At 37.2% G+C, this 16,229-nt stretch overlaps 1 long non-coding RNA gene across 2 annotated transcripts in view; it reads right to left on the bottom strand.

Moving 5' to 3' along the window:
* LOC126077681 (uncharacterized) overlaps positions 1-16,229 on the bottom strand; it is a 210,025-nt gene that overhangs the window by 181,370 nt on the left and 12,426 nt on the right. The gene's annotated exons all lie outside the window — the stretch shown is intronic.

Raw genomic sequence — 16,229 nt, 5'->3', positions numbered from 1 at the left:
GAATAATAATTATTTATTATTACGATGTTAGAAATACTTTACCCTCATTTCTAATTACAAGCAGCAGTGGCTTCTGACATTTTAGTATTGAGTTTTCTTGTGTCTCTTTTAGCCCAGGGTAGGAAGTGATTTTACAAACACTTAAGTACATCAGATGAGCTTTCTATTTAAAGGAATTCTTCAGTAAAACATTTTCGCCACTCACTTTACAGCCTCTGTATGCTTAATTTTTCAAGTAACAAATTTCTTAAAATTTGGCACAATAATAAAGTGAAAATAGTCTGTGTCTCCTATAGACAAAACCACAAATATACACAAGAAAAACAATAAATTTTAAAACATACAGGGATACTATACCCTAACTATAAATAATGTATAAGTATGAAGTGCAATACTTATAAAAATTTTTTCTTATAAATTAAAATACGTTCAATGTTCATATTAACACATCGTATCTGGAAACCACACCAAACCCACAGCCATCAAGTCGATTCCAATTCAAAGCGACCCTGTTAAGACAGAGCAGAACTGCCCCAAAGGGTTTCTAAGGCTGTAAATCTTTACGGAGGCAGACTGCCACATCTTTTTCCTGTGCACCACCTGATGGGTTCGAACTGCTGACCTTTCGGTTAGCAGCAGAGTGCTTAACCACTGCACCACCAGCACTATTATATCTGAAAGGAAGACAACAGATCTAAGGCTGTAAAACCGGAAAAAGTGTCTTTAACTCCCAGCTATTATTTTTGTCTGTAGTCTGCTGTACCATCTTTCGCCTTTGCCATATGCGTTGTAGGTGGGATGTTTCCTGTTACTATGTCTAGCTTTGCAGACTCAACTTTCAAAGTTTATTTACTTCTCAAAGTGTGATCCTATAATTATGCTTTGCTGTCCCCAAGGAAAAGTAAATTACTAGAATGTGTACCTGGTTTTTCTATCCAATATCCTTTTTTGAGACAAAAATCAAACCTAAAGTTTTGTTAAGCTAAAGGAATTTAAACAGCAAAACCAACAAAACAATACAATGAAATAAAGATAAAATCAAATAACTTCCTTACAAATCCGTATCTCTTTTCATCAGTTTAGTCAAAACCTTCTACACAATCGGAATACTCTTTATAATTTACTATGAACTCTTGTCTTGTAAGATATATTCGGGATTGGTCCATAGTAATAGGATTTCAAGCCAGCGTTAGATCAAAACCATGCCAGGAAAAACATTTGCTTAATCTTCTAACATTCCCTGTTTTTCTTTTTTCCTGCAAAAGGCAGGCTATAGCTTAGAAAATTCAAGATAATTAAATGTATGGATTAAAAGAAACAACTTCATTTACTGAGGGAAAAACCATATACCTTTTAGAAGTTTTACGAGAGAAAAACTTCATGGGACCAACATATTTAGCTTCCAGGGGCACAGTACTCCCTTTTAAAAATTTTGTACAAGCATGTACCTAGCAAAATCCTGAAAGAATATTAATTAAACGCTAATGGAGAACCAAAAAAAAATTTTTAAAGAAATTTAAATAAAATAAAAATGAGATTAAAAAGTATTTTTCCTCATATTAACTATATCAAATCCAAAATGGCTGGTCAAACTTTCTAGGTACCTTGCCTGACTTTCCTCCCTTTCAGCTGCCTGTTTTATTCCACATGACAGATACTGTAGACCAGAACACAGGGGACCTTGGTTCCAGATATATGACTTGCTGGTGGAGCAGTGGTTAAGAGCTCGGCTGCTAACCAAAAAGGCCGGCAGTTTGAATCCACCAGTCACTCCTTGGAAACCCTATAGAGCAGTTCTACTCTGTCCTACAGGGCTGCTACGAGTTAGAATCGACTCGATGGCAAGAGATATATGAACTTAGGTAAGTGACTTACTTTTCCTGGGTCTCTACTTCCTCATCAATAAAACTGAGAGGGTGAAAAATGACACGGAACCTTTATTATTTCCATCAGGGAATGTCTGCCTTACAATTCAACTTATATCTTCATTCTCTAAATAGCTGGAAAAACTGTTAACAGTGAAATCTGTGAGAGTCGGAACTCGACAGGACTGCCTTGTTTTTCCTGGTCTTGCCAAGTTTTCCGCCTTTGACAGGATGCAGTCTTAACCACTTTCCCATTGCTCATTTTAGTGGAAAATATTTGCATTTTCCTTCTCTGAGAGATTCCTGCCTTACACAGGTTCTGGCTTTCATAGGTTTTACTGTATTCTGTAATGTATATCACTCTTGTAAATATTTCTTTAGTATTAGTCTTCAATGGATAGACTACAAGCTCTATGGTTCCTGCCTTTATTGTTCATTGCTGAACACCTAACACGAAGCAAGTATTTGTAGAGTGAATATTAATGAATGAATATTTATGCTTCTCCAGACCACTATGAAAAACCTGAGATTGCTTCTCTAGTACCAGAACTCTTGCCCTAACTCTATGAATATATACAACGAAAACAAAAGGAAGAACGATTCCTGCTTATAAAAAATATTACTACTCCCTTGAACCAGGATCTGACTTCCCTCAGCAACTGAGGTTCCAATTGCTAGAAAAGAACATCATATTTGGTAAAGCAGTTTGGTTCAGCGAAAAAGAGAGAAACCCTCAATGAGGTAGACTGACACAATAGCTACAACAATAGGCTCAAACATACCCAGGACTGTGAGGAAAGCACGGGGCCAGGCAATGCTTCTTTCTGTTACACGTAAGGTCGCCCGGAGCCTAGGCTGACGCCACAGCAACTGATAATAACAACAGCAGCAGCAGCTGAGGCTAGCCTTAACAACGGCCTGAAGTGCTCACAGCCACCTCATTTAAAGGGGTCGATCCTGTTCACAAGCCATAACTTTAAAAAAGAACGCTTAAGAAAATGAAGCATGAAATAATAAATGTCGGAGAGGCTGTGGAGAGAGTGGAACACTTCTACACTGCTGGTGGGAATGTCAAATGGTACAACCACTTTAGAAATCGATTTGGCGCTTCCTTAAAAAGCTAGAAATAGAACTACCACATGATCCAGCAATCCCGCTTCTTGGAATATCTCCTAGAGAAATAAGAGCCTTTACACGAACAGATATGTGCACACCCATGTTTACTGCAGCACTGTTTACAACAGCAAAAACATGGAAGCAACCAAAGAGTGCCCATCAACGGATGAATGGATAAATAAATTATGGCATATTCACACAATGGAATACTATGCATCGATAAAGAACAGTGAGTAATCTGTGAAACATTTCATAACATGGAGGAACCTGGAGGGCATTATGCTGAGTGAAATTAAGTCAGTTGCAAAAGGACAAATATTGTATAAGACCACTATTATAAGAACTTGAGAAACAGTTTAAACTGAGAAGAAAACCTTCTTTTGTGGTTATGGGGCGGGGGGAGGGAGAGAGGGTGGACGAGGGGTATTCACTAATTAGATAGTAGGTAAGAACTACTTTAGGTGAAGGAAAAGACAGCACACAGTACAGGAGAGGTCAGCACAATTGGGCTAAACCAAAAGCAAAGAAGTTTCCTGAATAAACTGAATGCTTTGAAGACCAGCATAGCAGGGGCAGGGGTCTGGGGACCATGGTTTCAGGGGACATCTAAGTCAACTGGCATAATAAAATCTATTAAGAAAACATTCTGCATCCCACTTTGAAGAGTGGAGTCTAGGGTCTTAAAGGCCAGCAAGCAGCCATCTAAGATGCATCAATTTGTCTCATCCCACCTGGATCAAAGGAGAATGAAGAACACCAAGGACGCAAGGCGATTACGAGCCCAGGAGACAGAAAGGGCCACATGAACCAGCAACTACATCATCCTGAGACCGGCTACAACCGATCACTGCCCTGACCGGGAACACAACAGAGAGCCCCTGAGGGAGATGCAGACCCCAAATTCTCATAAAACCAGACTTAATGATCTAACTGAGACTAGAATGACCCTGGTGGTCATGGCTCCCAGACCTTCTGTTGGCCCAGGACAGGAACCATTCCGGAAGTCAACTCTTTAGACATGGATTGGACTGGACAATGGGTTGGAGAGGGATGCTGGTGAAGAGTGAGCTTCTTAGATCAGGTTGACACTTGAGACTATGTTGGCATCTCCCGCCTGGAGGGTAGATGAGAGGGTGGAGGGGGTTAGAAGCTGGCGAAATGGACATGAAAAGAGAGAGTGGAGGGAGAGAGCATGCTGTCTCATTAAAAAAAAAAATTGGGAGCGTGTAGCAAGGTGTATATGGGTTTTTGTGTGAGAGACTGACTTGATTTGTAAACTTTCACTTAAAGCACAATAAAAATCATAAAAAAAAAAAATGAAGCATGATCCATACCTCACGGTATATACAAAAACCAATTCAAAATGGATCAAGGACCAATATGTGAGAACTAAAATCATAAAACTCTTGGAAGAAAACACAAGGCTATTGCTATGGGACTTTTTTTTTAACCATGGGTTTTTAAATATGAAACCAAAAGCATGAGCAGCAAAAGACAAAATAGATAAATGGAATCACATAAAAATTAAAAATTTTCTTTCTCAAAAGACTTTATCAACAATGTGAACAGACAGTCTACAGATTAGGAGACATTTTCTGGAAACCATATATTTGATAAGGGTTTAATATCCCGAATGTATTGAAAAAAAAAAAAAAAACAAACCTACAACTTAACCACAGAATGACAAATGAAAAATAGGCAGCAGACTTGAACAGAAATTTCACCAAAGAGGATACACAAACGGCCAATAAACACATGAAAAGATGCTCAACATTATTAGCCATTACAGAGATGCAAATCAAAACCAAAATAAGATACCACCTCACGCCCACTAGGACAGCTATGATAAAAAAATAACAGAAAATCGCAAGTGTTAACAAGGATGTGGGGAAATTGGAACCATCATCCATTGCTGGTGGGAATGCAAAATGGTACTGCCGCTATGGGAAACAGTTTAGCAGTTCTTACAAAGTTGAGCATAGAACTACCATGTGACCCAGCAATTTCAATCCTGGGTAAATACTCAAAAGAATTGGAAGCAGGAACACTAACAGAAACCTGTACACCAATATCCACTGCAGCGCTATTCACAATAGTCAAAAGGTAGAAACAACCTAAATAAATTTCCATCAACAGATGAATGGATAAACTGCTGTATATACACGCAATGAAATATTACTCGGCCATAAAGAGAAATGAAGCCCTGATACATGCCACAACATGGATAAACCTTGAAAACATCATGCTGAGTGAAATAAGTCAGTCACAAAAGGACAAATACTATATGATCTCACCTACATGAAATAGGCAAATGTACAGAAACCAAAGCTTACCAGCGGCTACCAGGAGTGGGAGGAAAGGGAAAGGAGAGGTGTTACTTAGGGGGCACTGAGTTTCTGTTAACGCTGGTGGAATAATCGGGAAAAAGTAATAATGGTATACAATATGATGAATGTAATCAATGTCACTGAATCATACATGTAAAAATTGCTAACTGGCAAATGTTCTATTTTTGCCAAACACATGCAGAAAAGAACACTTATACAGAATTTAATGTTTTAGCAGAGATTAAAGTGGTTTAAGGATATCAGATGGTACAAAACAATTTGAGTTTTTAAACTGGGTTACTGGGTAATTAAGTTCCCCAAGACTATGCCCCTAATCAGCAGAGCGTATAAAAATACAGAAAACACAGAAAAACACATTTTGTAGAAATTTTTAAACAAAATTTGAACATTAATTCATGTGTGAAATAGCAGGGGCATTGTGCCTTTGGATCTACTTAATACCTGGCTACTTTAAACAAATGAAAAATTATCTTTGTTTAGTTTCCTACAGTAAAAAGGACACGTGAAAACTCTCATACATTTTTGCAAACTTTTACAGTAGAATATTAAATTTTAAGTTTTTGTGTGATTTTTAAAAAGAAAATTCATCATAAATTATTTCTTCTACCTTTACCTAAAATATCCTATCCCTAAAAAGCCATAAACCATCGATCAAAAAACTGAAATTAGGTATTGTCCTTTTCTGTATTTGTCCAAGTAACTACTTACAATTCTCAAAGTTATGGCTCTCTCTGATCCCTGAGGTCATCGTTATTTATTCTTTTCTGGAACCTAACCAAACTGTTCATCATTTTCTTAAACTGATGAATTACAGATACTATGCCATATTCTAAACAAGAAAAATAAACACCTATTTAAACATGTTTCTCTAATATCTCCCTGTAAAAACATAAAGATCGTCTTGTAAACCCCAGTATTATTAAAAGTTCATTGTGCAATAATTCATTCTTTGAAACCTGGAATCACTTTCCACAGACACAAAATATTAAAGAGTGATGCTCAGGTTTCCAGAACGGCTTTTAAAAAACAGGATAATTCTCCAAAAAGTATTAACATATTTTCAAAGACAAATCCAGTTATTCAAAAATAAATCTCTGGTTAGAAATTTTTTAGATTGTACTACAACATGCGATAAAAGAAACCCGGCAGTAGAAAAAAATACATTCATCCATACATATACAAAAACTCTTGGATGCTCAAGTCCCTTATATAAAATGGCGTAGTATTTGCATATAACTTACGCACATCTTCCCACATACTTTAAATGATCCCTAGATTATTTATAATACATAATACAATGTCTTATGCAAATAATTACTCTATTGTAGTGTTTATGGAATAATGACAAGACAAATCTGGTTCCTTCCCACCCCCGAATATTTTCAGAATTGTCCTGGGTAGGTAACTCTACTTGGGAGAAATGACTATCCCCTAAACAACATGCCCAATATCTAATTATCACTGACATGTGGTCTTTCTTTCCTTAAGAAATGGTAAATACTCTGAAACACTGATTCTGTAACCCCACCCTAGGCCCACCTCCTCATAGCCACAGCAGGTACAGGAAGAGGTTAAAAAAAATTTGCTGCTGGGAAACAGGTTAACCCAAAAACCAAACCCATTGCCATCGACTCAATTCCAACTCATAGTGACCCTATAGGACAGACTAGAACTGCCCCATAGAGTTTCCAAGGAGCACCTGGTGGATGTGAACTGCCAACCTTTTGGTTACTAGCCGTAGCACTTAACCACTACGCTACCAGGGTTTCCGGGAAACAGGTTAGAGGGCATAAATCAGCTTTGTGTAGGTAAATTAGGGTTAGTCTATAATGTTCCACGATCAGATTATCGTATTCCAGCTTTAATAACTGATTTTCGTATTTGCATACATGGGTCTAATACTAAACCAAATATTTATTAACTATTATTTATAGCATTGTGGTGAAACGAGTTCTTTTTTTGTGGACTTTTGCCTTGGCTCTTTGGAGAAAAAGCTTGGGAGATTTCCCCCTAAACCCTGAGGAGTTCCCTTTGCCCTAGTTCTTTGGAGAAGCAAAGTGGGGAAAAGAGGCTCCAGGTTGTTTTCCACCCCAGAGGGTTTGTTACTTTTGTACAGGTTGATGGACATTTTCTAGGTAAGCTGTAAACAACTTGCTGGCTTGATACTTTTTGTCCGGCCCTGGGCTACACTCTGCCCTGTGATTGGTCTATTTTACACACCTTCAGCTATTGGTCAGTTTACTATGCACACTGAGCAACCTGTGGTCCACCAGAGGATTCTTCAGAAAGGGCCTGACAGAAGGATCATACCTTGAAACTGACAAGGAGTTTGCTTACATATGCTGCCAACCCCATGGAGGTTGTTTCAAGGAAAAAAGAGAGAAGAGGCAGGAGGGAAGAAAGAAGCAGAGAGGAAGCAAGGAACCTCCTAAAACAGCTGTAAGACAGGTCAAAGGCTGTAACACTGAAGACAACAAGAAGACCAGAAGGGACTCTGCAGAAGAGCTGGTGGTGATAGGAAAGTAGCTAAGAGAGCTGAGTAAGCTGTTACATCGGCTATGAGCTGGGCCAGTTAGCAGTGGAGAGGCCAACAGCAGGGAGACCAAAAGCAAAGGAGTTGTGCATGGGTGAGAGGTGGCAAGCATGCTTGCTCAGCCAAGTGACAGGCCTGCCTGCTAGCACAGCCGACAAGAACTGTTCTGGTTGGAAGCTGTCCTGCGTTGAAGTCCTGAGCCTGATCCTGAGTTGTTCCTATTACTTTCAAGTTGATCCTGATCCCAAGTCGTAGCCTGTTATTTCCCTAATAAACCACATAACTGTGAATATGGTCTGTGAGTTCTGCATGGTCACTGCAACAAATTAGGAAACCTGGCAGAGAAGCAGAGGGTGCCATAGGAAGGATGGCTGGTGTCGGAAATGGTGAAGAAATTGGAGAGTGGAGGTATGTCTGACCTCTACCTCACAGGAACCAGCTTTGTGCTGATCCTGATTCTTATCCCTTGGGAATTTAGATGAGTTCAGTCATTACAAGCATATTAGGAAGTTTTAGAATTTATATTTACAAAACTGGCACACATTTTCATAATTTGATTTTTTTCTACTATCCAACTTTTCTAATTTCTTTCATTTAATCTACTTTTCTTTACCTTCTCAGGACTTGTTCAAAACTTTATCTCAGATACAATTTAATTCTTGGAAATAATAAGACTTGCTGTAATCCTAAGCAGAAAAAAAATCCATTGTGACCAAATTTCAACAACCAACTCAAGTATTATAACTTTTCACATACACAGGATAAGCAGCAGGACATATGTATTTGTAGGATATAGAGAGTTGTTGGCACTCTCAGGCGGGAAGAAAAAACGAGATGATGAAAGAATGTATTTTGAGGAGAAAAAAGTGGAACAGAACTTCAAATTCACAAAGAATCCAGACATATTGGAGCCATTAAGACTGGAAGAATCCTCGATACTACTGCCCTGAGTTATTCTTTAAATCCTAAACCAAAACTATCACCTTTTAACTAAATAGCAGGTTAGGACAAAAAGTAAAGAATGTCACCCTTGAGTACTGTGTTCCTTTAAAAAATTATATGAGAACAAATGGACAATGGTTAGTCTAAAGCACAGATGAAAGCTTGGGGGGCAGTAAGACTAAATTTATGGGAATGACACAACTAGAATGGAAATAATGAGGATGTCGACACAATGTGAAGAACATAATCAATGTCACTGAACATTATGTGCAGAAATTGCTAAACGGGGAACTTTTCTCCCATGTATATTTTTACTAAAAATGCAATATTTTAAAAAAGAAACGTCATAAGATGATTTCACACACAGAAGAAGAATGAATTTTGATAATATACAATGTATTCTATAAAATATTATACATGTTTGAGAATAATCAGATACCTTTTTCTCAAATCTTTCAACAGGGTATGTGGTATTGGGCTAGCCAGTCCCTTCTCTGTGACAAATAAAGGATGTTTCAGAAAATTTGGGAAGAGACAAAAAAGTGGACCTTCTATGTACTGTAGAGCAGAAAATCTACCTCAATATTCTAAAAAATTAATAAATTTCAAACTGTAGGCTTGCGACATACTCATGAAAAGACTGAAATTATATTCGCTTTATTTAAAGCTTTAGGTTAAAAAAAGGCAGCATACTTTGACTAGCATGCAGTTAAAAACACACCATATTAAACTTATTGGAATTATACTCATTAGCAATTTTTTTCCTTAGTAATGTGATTTAGTCTAAGTCTTGAATAACTTAACCAAGTTGTAAAAAACAAATAACTGCATACATATGCAAGCAAATCTTTCAACACATCACTGTTAAATTCTTCAACCAGTTTATCAATAAATAATCCTCACAATTTCAAAATTCTGAGGGTTATTTACAAAAATAATTTCCAAATCTTAAACTAGGCTTTTCCATTTTACATGATGTCAAGTTAAGTAAACAGTGTTACGAACAGCTTTTTAAAAGATCAATGACATAAACAATTACTTATTAAGGGCTTTAAGACTACAATTGTAACCCAGAATTTTTTGACCTAGTTCATCAAAGAGGGGAAAAAAAGTCAGTTGACAGCTAATAAAAGATACTCGGCCCTTAAATGTCCTAAGGGATAGCTAAACCAAAAGGTGATTTTAATTAGTTTAATCCCATTTATAACAATATATTTCATACAATCTTTGAGTGAATCCATCTTAAGAGGACATATCCAAAGGAGATACAAACCAATGAAATCTCTGAAGAGCAGAATAACATAACTTTAACATTTATTTTGCCAACTAAAAGGTTTGGTGTTTGAATTCTCATAAGGAGGAGAGCTAGCCTGGCTCAATACACTGGCACCCGGAATATTGTGGATCCTCATTTTAGTTTTTCTACTGACTCACTGTGCCATGCAGGTTCTGAACTTTCTGTCTGCCTCCATTTCTTTATGGGAAACAATAGGGATATTTTTCCACTATCTCCCTCAACATTAAGATGAAGAAGTAAAAATACAACATAAAGAATTTGGCAAATACAGAGCAATTAGGCTAGATAAAGAAATAAAGGGCACCCAGATTGGCAAGGAAGAAGTAAAAGTATCTCTATTTGCAGATGACATGATCTTATACACAGAAAACCATAAACAATCCTCAAGAAAACTACTGAAACTAATAGAAGAGTTCAGCAGAGTTTTAGGATACAAGATAAACATACAAAACTCTGTTGGATTCCTCTACACCAACAAAGAGGAAATCACCAAATCAATACCATTCGGGAGTAGCCCCAAGAAGATAAAATACTTAGGAAGAAATCTAAACAGAGTGTAAAAGACCTATACAAAGAAAATGGCAAGACACTGCTGCAGGAAACCAAAAGAGACCTACATAAGTGGAAAAACATACCTTGTTCATGGACAGGAAGACTCAACCTGGAAAAAATGTCTATTCTACCAAAAGCAATCGATAAGATACAATGCAATTCCAATCTAAATTCCAAAGACATTTTTTAATGAGATAGAGAAACAAAGCAGCAACTTCATATGGAAGGGAAAGAGGCCTCAGATAAGTAAAGCATTACTGAAAAAGAACAAAGTGGGAGGCCTCACACTACCCAATTTTAGACCATTTTATACCGCCACAGTAGTCAAAAGAGCCTGGTACTGGTACAACAAGAGATATATAGACCAATGGAACAGAATTGAGAATCCAGACATAAATCCATCCACATATGAGCAGCTGATATTTGACAAATGCCCAAAGTCAGTTAAATGGGGAAAAGACAGTCTCTTTAAAAAATGGTGCTAGCATAACTGGATATTCATCTGCAAAAAAATGAAACAAGACCCATACCTCACACCATGCCCAACAACTAAATCAAAATGGACCAAAGACCTAAATATAAAATCTAAAACGATAAAGATCATGGGAGGAAAAATAGGGACAACACTAAGAGCCTTAACACATGACATAAACAGTATACAACATATTACTAACAACGCACAAACACCAGAAGATAAACTAGATAACTGGGAGCTCCTAAAAATCAAAACACTTATGCTCATCCAAAGACTTCACCAAAAGAGTAAAAAGATTACCTACAGACTGGGAAAAAGTTCTTAGCTATGACATTTCTGATCAGTGTCTGATCTCTAAAATCTACATGATACTACAGAAGTTCAACAACAAAAGACAAATAACCCATTTAAAAAATGGGCAAAGGATATGAACAGGCACTTAAAGAAGATATTCAGGTAGCTAACAGATACATGAGGAAATGCTCACGATCATTAGTCATTAGGGAAATGCAAATCAAAACACAATGAGATTCCATCTCACTCCAACAAGGCTGGCATTAATCCAAAAAACACAAAATAATAAATGCTGAGAGGTTGTGGAGAGACTGGAACACTTAAACACTGTTGCTGGGAATGTAAAATCGTACAATCACTTTGGAAATCGATTTGGCGCTTCCTTAAAAAGCCAGAAATAGAACTACCATACAATCCAGCAATCCCACTCCTTGGAATATATTCTAGAGAAATAACTGCCTTTACACAAACAAATACATGCACAGTCATGTTCACTGCAGCACTGTTTATGATGGCAAAAACATGGAAGCAACCAAGGTGCCCATCAACGGGTGAATGGATGCATCAGTAAAGAACAATGATGAATCCGTGAAACATTTCATAACATGGATGAATCTGGAAGGCTTTATGCTGAGTGAAATTAGTCAGCTGCAAAAGGACAAATATTATATGAGACCACTATTATAAGAACTCAAGAAATAGTTTAAACAGAGAAGAAAATATTCTTTGATGTTACAAGAGTGGGGAGGGAGGGAGGGAGAGGGGTATTCACTAATTAGATAGTAGACAAAAACTATTTTCGGTGAAGGGAAAGACAATATACAACACAGGAGAGGTCAGCACAACTGGACTAAACCCAAAGCAAAGAAGTTCCCTGAATAAACTGAATGCTTTGTAAGGCCAGAGTAGCTGGGGCCCGGGTTTAGGGACCATGGTTCCAGGGGACATCTAAGTCAATTGGCATAATAAAATCTATTAAGAAAACATTCTGCATCCCACTTTGGTGAGTGGTGTCTAGGGCCTTAAATGCTACCAAGTGGCCACGTAAGATGCATCAATTAGTCTCAACGAATGTGGAAAAAAGGAGAATGAAGGCTATCAAAGACACAAGGTAATTATGAGCCCAAGGGACATAAAGGGCCACATAAATCAGAGACTACATCAGCCTGAGACAAGAAGAACTAGATGGTGCCCAGGTACAACCGATGACTGCCCTGATGGGGAACACAACAGAGAATCCCTGATGGAGCAGGAGAGCAGTGGGATGCAGACCTTAAATTCTCGTGAAAAGACCAGACTTAATGGTCTGACTGAGACTAGAAGGACCCCGGAGGTGATGGTCCCCAGACATTCTGTTAGCCCAAGACGGAAACCATTCCCAAAGCCAACTCTTCTGACAGGAATTGGACTGGGCTACGAGATAGAAAGTGATACTGATGAGGAGTGAGCTTCTTGGCTCAAGTAGACACAAGACTATGTGGGCAGCTCCTGTCTAGAGGGGAGATTAGAAGGCAGAGGGGGATAGAAGCTGGCTGAATGGACACGGGGAATACAGGGTGGAGAGAAGGAGTGTGCTGCCTCATTAGGGGGAAAGTAACTAGGAGTACACAGCAAAGTGTATGTAATTTTTTGTATGAGAGACTGACTTGATTTGCAAATTTTCACTTAAAGCACAAAAAAATAAAGAAAAAGAATTTGGTACATAGAAAATACTACATAAACGTCTGATATATGTAGCAAAAAATCATACATTAAACTAAATTTGTTTCATTCTGTCAAATGAAAAGTTTTCAAGTCAGACACGTACCAAAAAACATTAGGTATTATTTTTTTTTCTGTATTACAACTAATACATGGATGATACATATAATCACTACAACAATAGTTTCATGGCACTTGGCAGGTGCCATTTTTCTAAAAAATATATAACTGATAAAATAAACAAAATAAACACATATATGCATTTTGTTTGATACATATAATAAACAAAATGCATCTATCATCTATCTCTCTCTCCCTATCTCTCTCCCTATCTATCTAATCTATCGTCTATCATACCTACCCTCCCTCCATCCCTCCCTTCCTTCCTTCCTACCTATCTACCTACCTTCCTACCTACCTATGAATGAAACCCTGAAGTGGACACAACTCTTAGTTTTATTTTATTAATAATAAGGAGAATGAAGCAAAGAAAGGTTATATGATTTGCTAAATGTTACAACAACGCTAGTACATGGTGGAATAGGAATTGGAATCCAGGCAGTCTGGCTCTAGAGTTCATGCTCTTTTAACTTCTTTCCAAATTGGAAGACACTGGAGTAAAAACACAGATAACAACAAAAAATCCTGTGTAGTTTTCTGTAATCATGGTCTCTAAATTTTAGTTGATAAAGGAAACTTTTTGGTGGGGGGGAGGGGATATCATACCTATTAACTTATCACAGAACTAGAAGACGTCTTTGGAATATACTTTGACAGAAAGACAAATAGGAAGCTGCAAAACAGAGAAAAACATATCAATCCCTGAGTGCTTCCCAGGTAAATCGTATTTCTATTTAGGAATTATACTGACCTCTTAAGAGTTATTAGAACCTTTAGTAAACTGTCTTTTCAAACACCCTAATAAGCATCCCAAACACTGATGGATCATTGGTGGTCTAAGAGACACCATATAAAAAATGAATCAACGCTAGTCATACTGACTCATTTAGAATATTTTATAAATAAGCACTAAACTCCATTCTGTAGTTCTTATTTTTAGATGTTAATCTGTTTTAAAAGCATGGTATGCCATACCTGGGAATACCAGTAAGTTAAAGATCACCGGATAAAGGATGTTCAATCACCAAATTGATGCACTGACAGAATTCATTAACCAGCATTATTGTGATACACCCTGACTACTCGATGAATGCTTATATATATTACATCTCTTGTTAATAATTTAACACATCTTTGTGACACTTTGTTTCAATAAGGAAGACCAAAGGAGAATTGACACCTTTGACTTGTGGTGCTGGAGAAGAATATTGAATATACCATGGACTGCCAAAAGAATGAACAAATCTATCTTCGAAGAAGTACAACTAGAATGTTCCTTAGAAGCAAGAATGGCGAGAGTACATCTCACATACTTTGGACATGTCAGGAGAGATCAGTCCCTGGAGAAGGACATCATGCTTGGTAAAGAAGATGGTCAGGTAAAAAGAAGACCCTCAGTGAGATGGACTGAGATGGTGGCTGCAACAACAGGTTTAAGCATGGCAGTGATTGTAAGGATGGAGCAAGACCGGGCAGTGTTTTGTTTGGCTTACTTAGGGTTGCTATGAGTCAGACCCAGCTTGATGACACCTAACAACCACAACAATAAAATTCAACTGATTTAATCCATTATTTGTTATAACGTTCAAAATACTTTGGGCATTTCTCGAATCTTTAGCTATTCATTAGATTGTTAATTATTTAACACATAAAGTGGTGTCCAAAGAGGCTTAAAACTTAAAGATCAACATGCAATGAAGACAATTCACTGACAAGGTCATAAGATAAATGAAAAGTAAGGTTGAAAAATTCTGAGCTTCTCTTAAGAATGATGAAAACAATCAGAGATGGTTAATGGTGATGCCTGAACAACATGATGACCATGATATCACTGAACTGTACATGTGAAGGCCGTGGAAACAGTAAATGTTTCATTACTTTTATGTTTACCCCCGCAAACACATACAAAATTAGCTTTTTTTCATTTCAAAAGTACTACTCCAAGTGAGATATACCAAAATGTTGAATGCTTACATCACAGCCTGTAACAGTTAATGTAACTTACTAATTCATAATCACTTCTGACTGTATGATTACTCTAAAAATAACCAAAATAAAATTGGCATTTTTACTGCTATCATTTTCCAATTCTACATTTCTTACCAAGATATAAAAGAATGTTTAAAAGTTTTGTATTCTAATTACACAGACGTAAATATGCACTACATTTAGAACATTCAATTTGCGAATGTGGTACCTTCTGCTCTCCCTCTATCTTGTCTTACTCCAGATAGCGTGCTGTCCTATCGAGGTTCCAGTTGAGGGTCTTCTCAAGTTGTCCAACTAATGTGTCTTTCACTATCATTTGTTATGATCTCCTACACCTGCCTAGTACTTGCAGCAGGCTTTTTTTCCTTTTTCTTCATTATTCACAGCTTAGTCAACCACCCCCAGGGAATTCTCCTTTAAATCCATACAGACATAATTTTTAATCCCCTTTTCTGCTTTTCTTTTCTAACTTCCACACGGTTATGTTTAGTACAATTATGTTACGTTCACTACTTTCCATTGTTATCATCTGTGTTAAAGGAGTTTTATAATATCTAACGGCTATAACACTGATTCTGTAGAAAAAGCACTGTGAGTTCTAAACCGAAATAAAAATATACTCTTGTAACATCTCTTTTATAAGTCGTTTTTCCCACTGAGCATAAAGAACATCAGTTTAAATACTACTCCTCAGAATAAACAGAAGCTTAGACTTTTTTATTTTTTTTTTTAGACTACAATGTCCTATACAGTCTGACCTCTACTTAACTCCCTATCATCAACTTTCACCATGTACATTCTTCTCTTAAGTGCTATCACACTGATCTTCATTTAAAGTTAGGTCCCACACTCCCTCTCACCCTCAAGGCCTTTATGAATGCTGTTCTTTCTTTCCAGAAAACTCTTTGCTCCCTCTTGGTCAAGTTAACTCCTAGTCATCAAGATTTCACCTCAATAAACTTTTTCAAGAAAATTTCCTAAAGTTTATTTCCTTTCT

The sequence above is a fragment of the Elephas maximus genome, chromosome 6 (genome assembly GCF_024166365.1).
Source record: "Elephas maximus indicus isolate mEleMax1 chromosome 6, mEleMax1 primary haplotype, whole genome shotgun sequence".
In the NCBI taxonomy this organism is placed as follows: Eukaryota; Metazoa; Chordata; class Mammalia; order Proboscidea; family Elephantidae; genus Elephas; species Elephas maximus.
The sequence above is the reverse complement of the archived record's forward strand: the minus strand, read 5'-3'. Positions and strand labels throughout refer to the sequence as shown.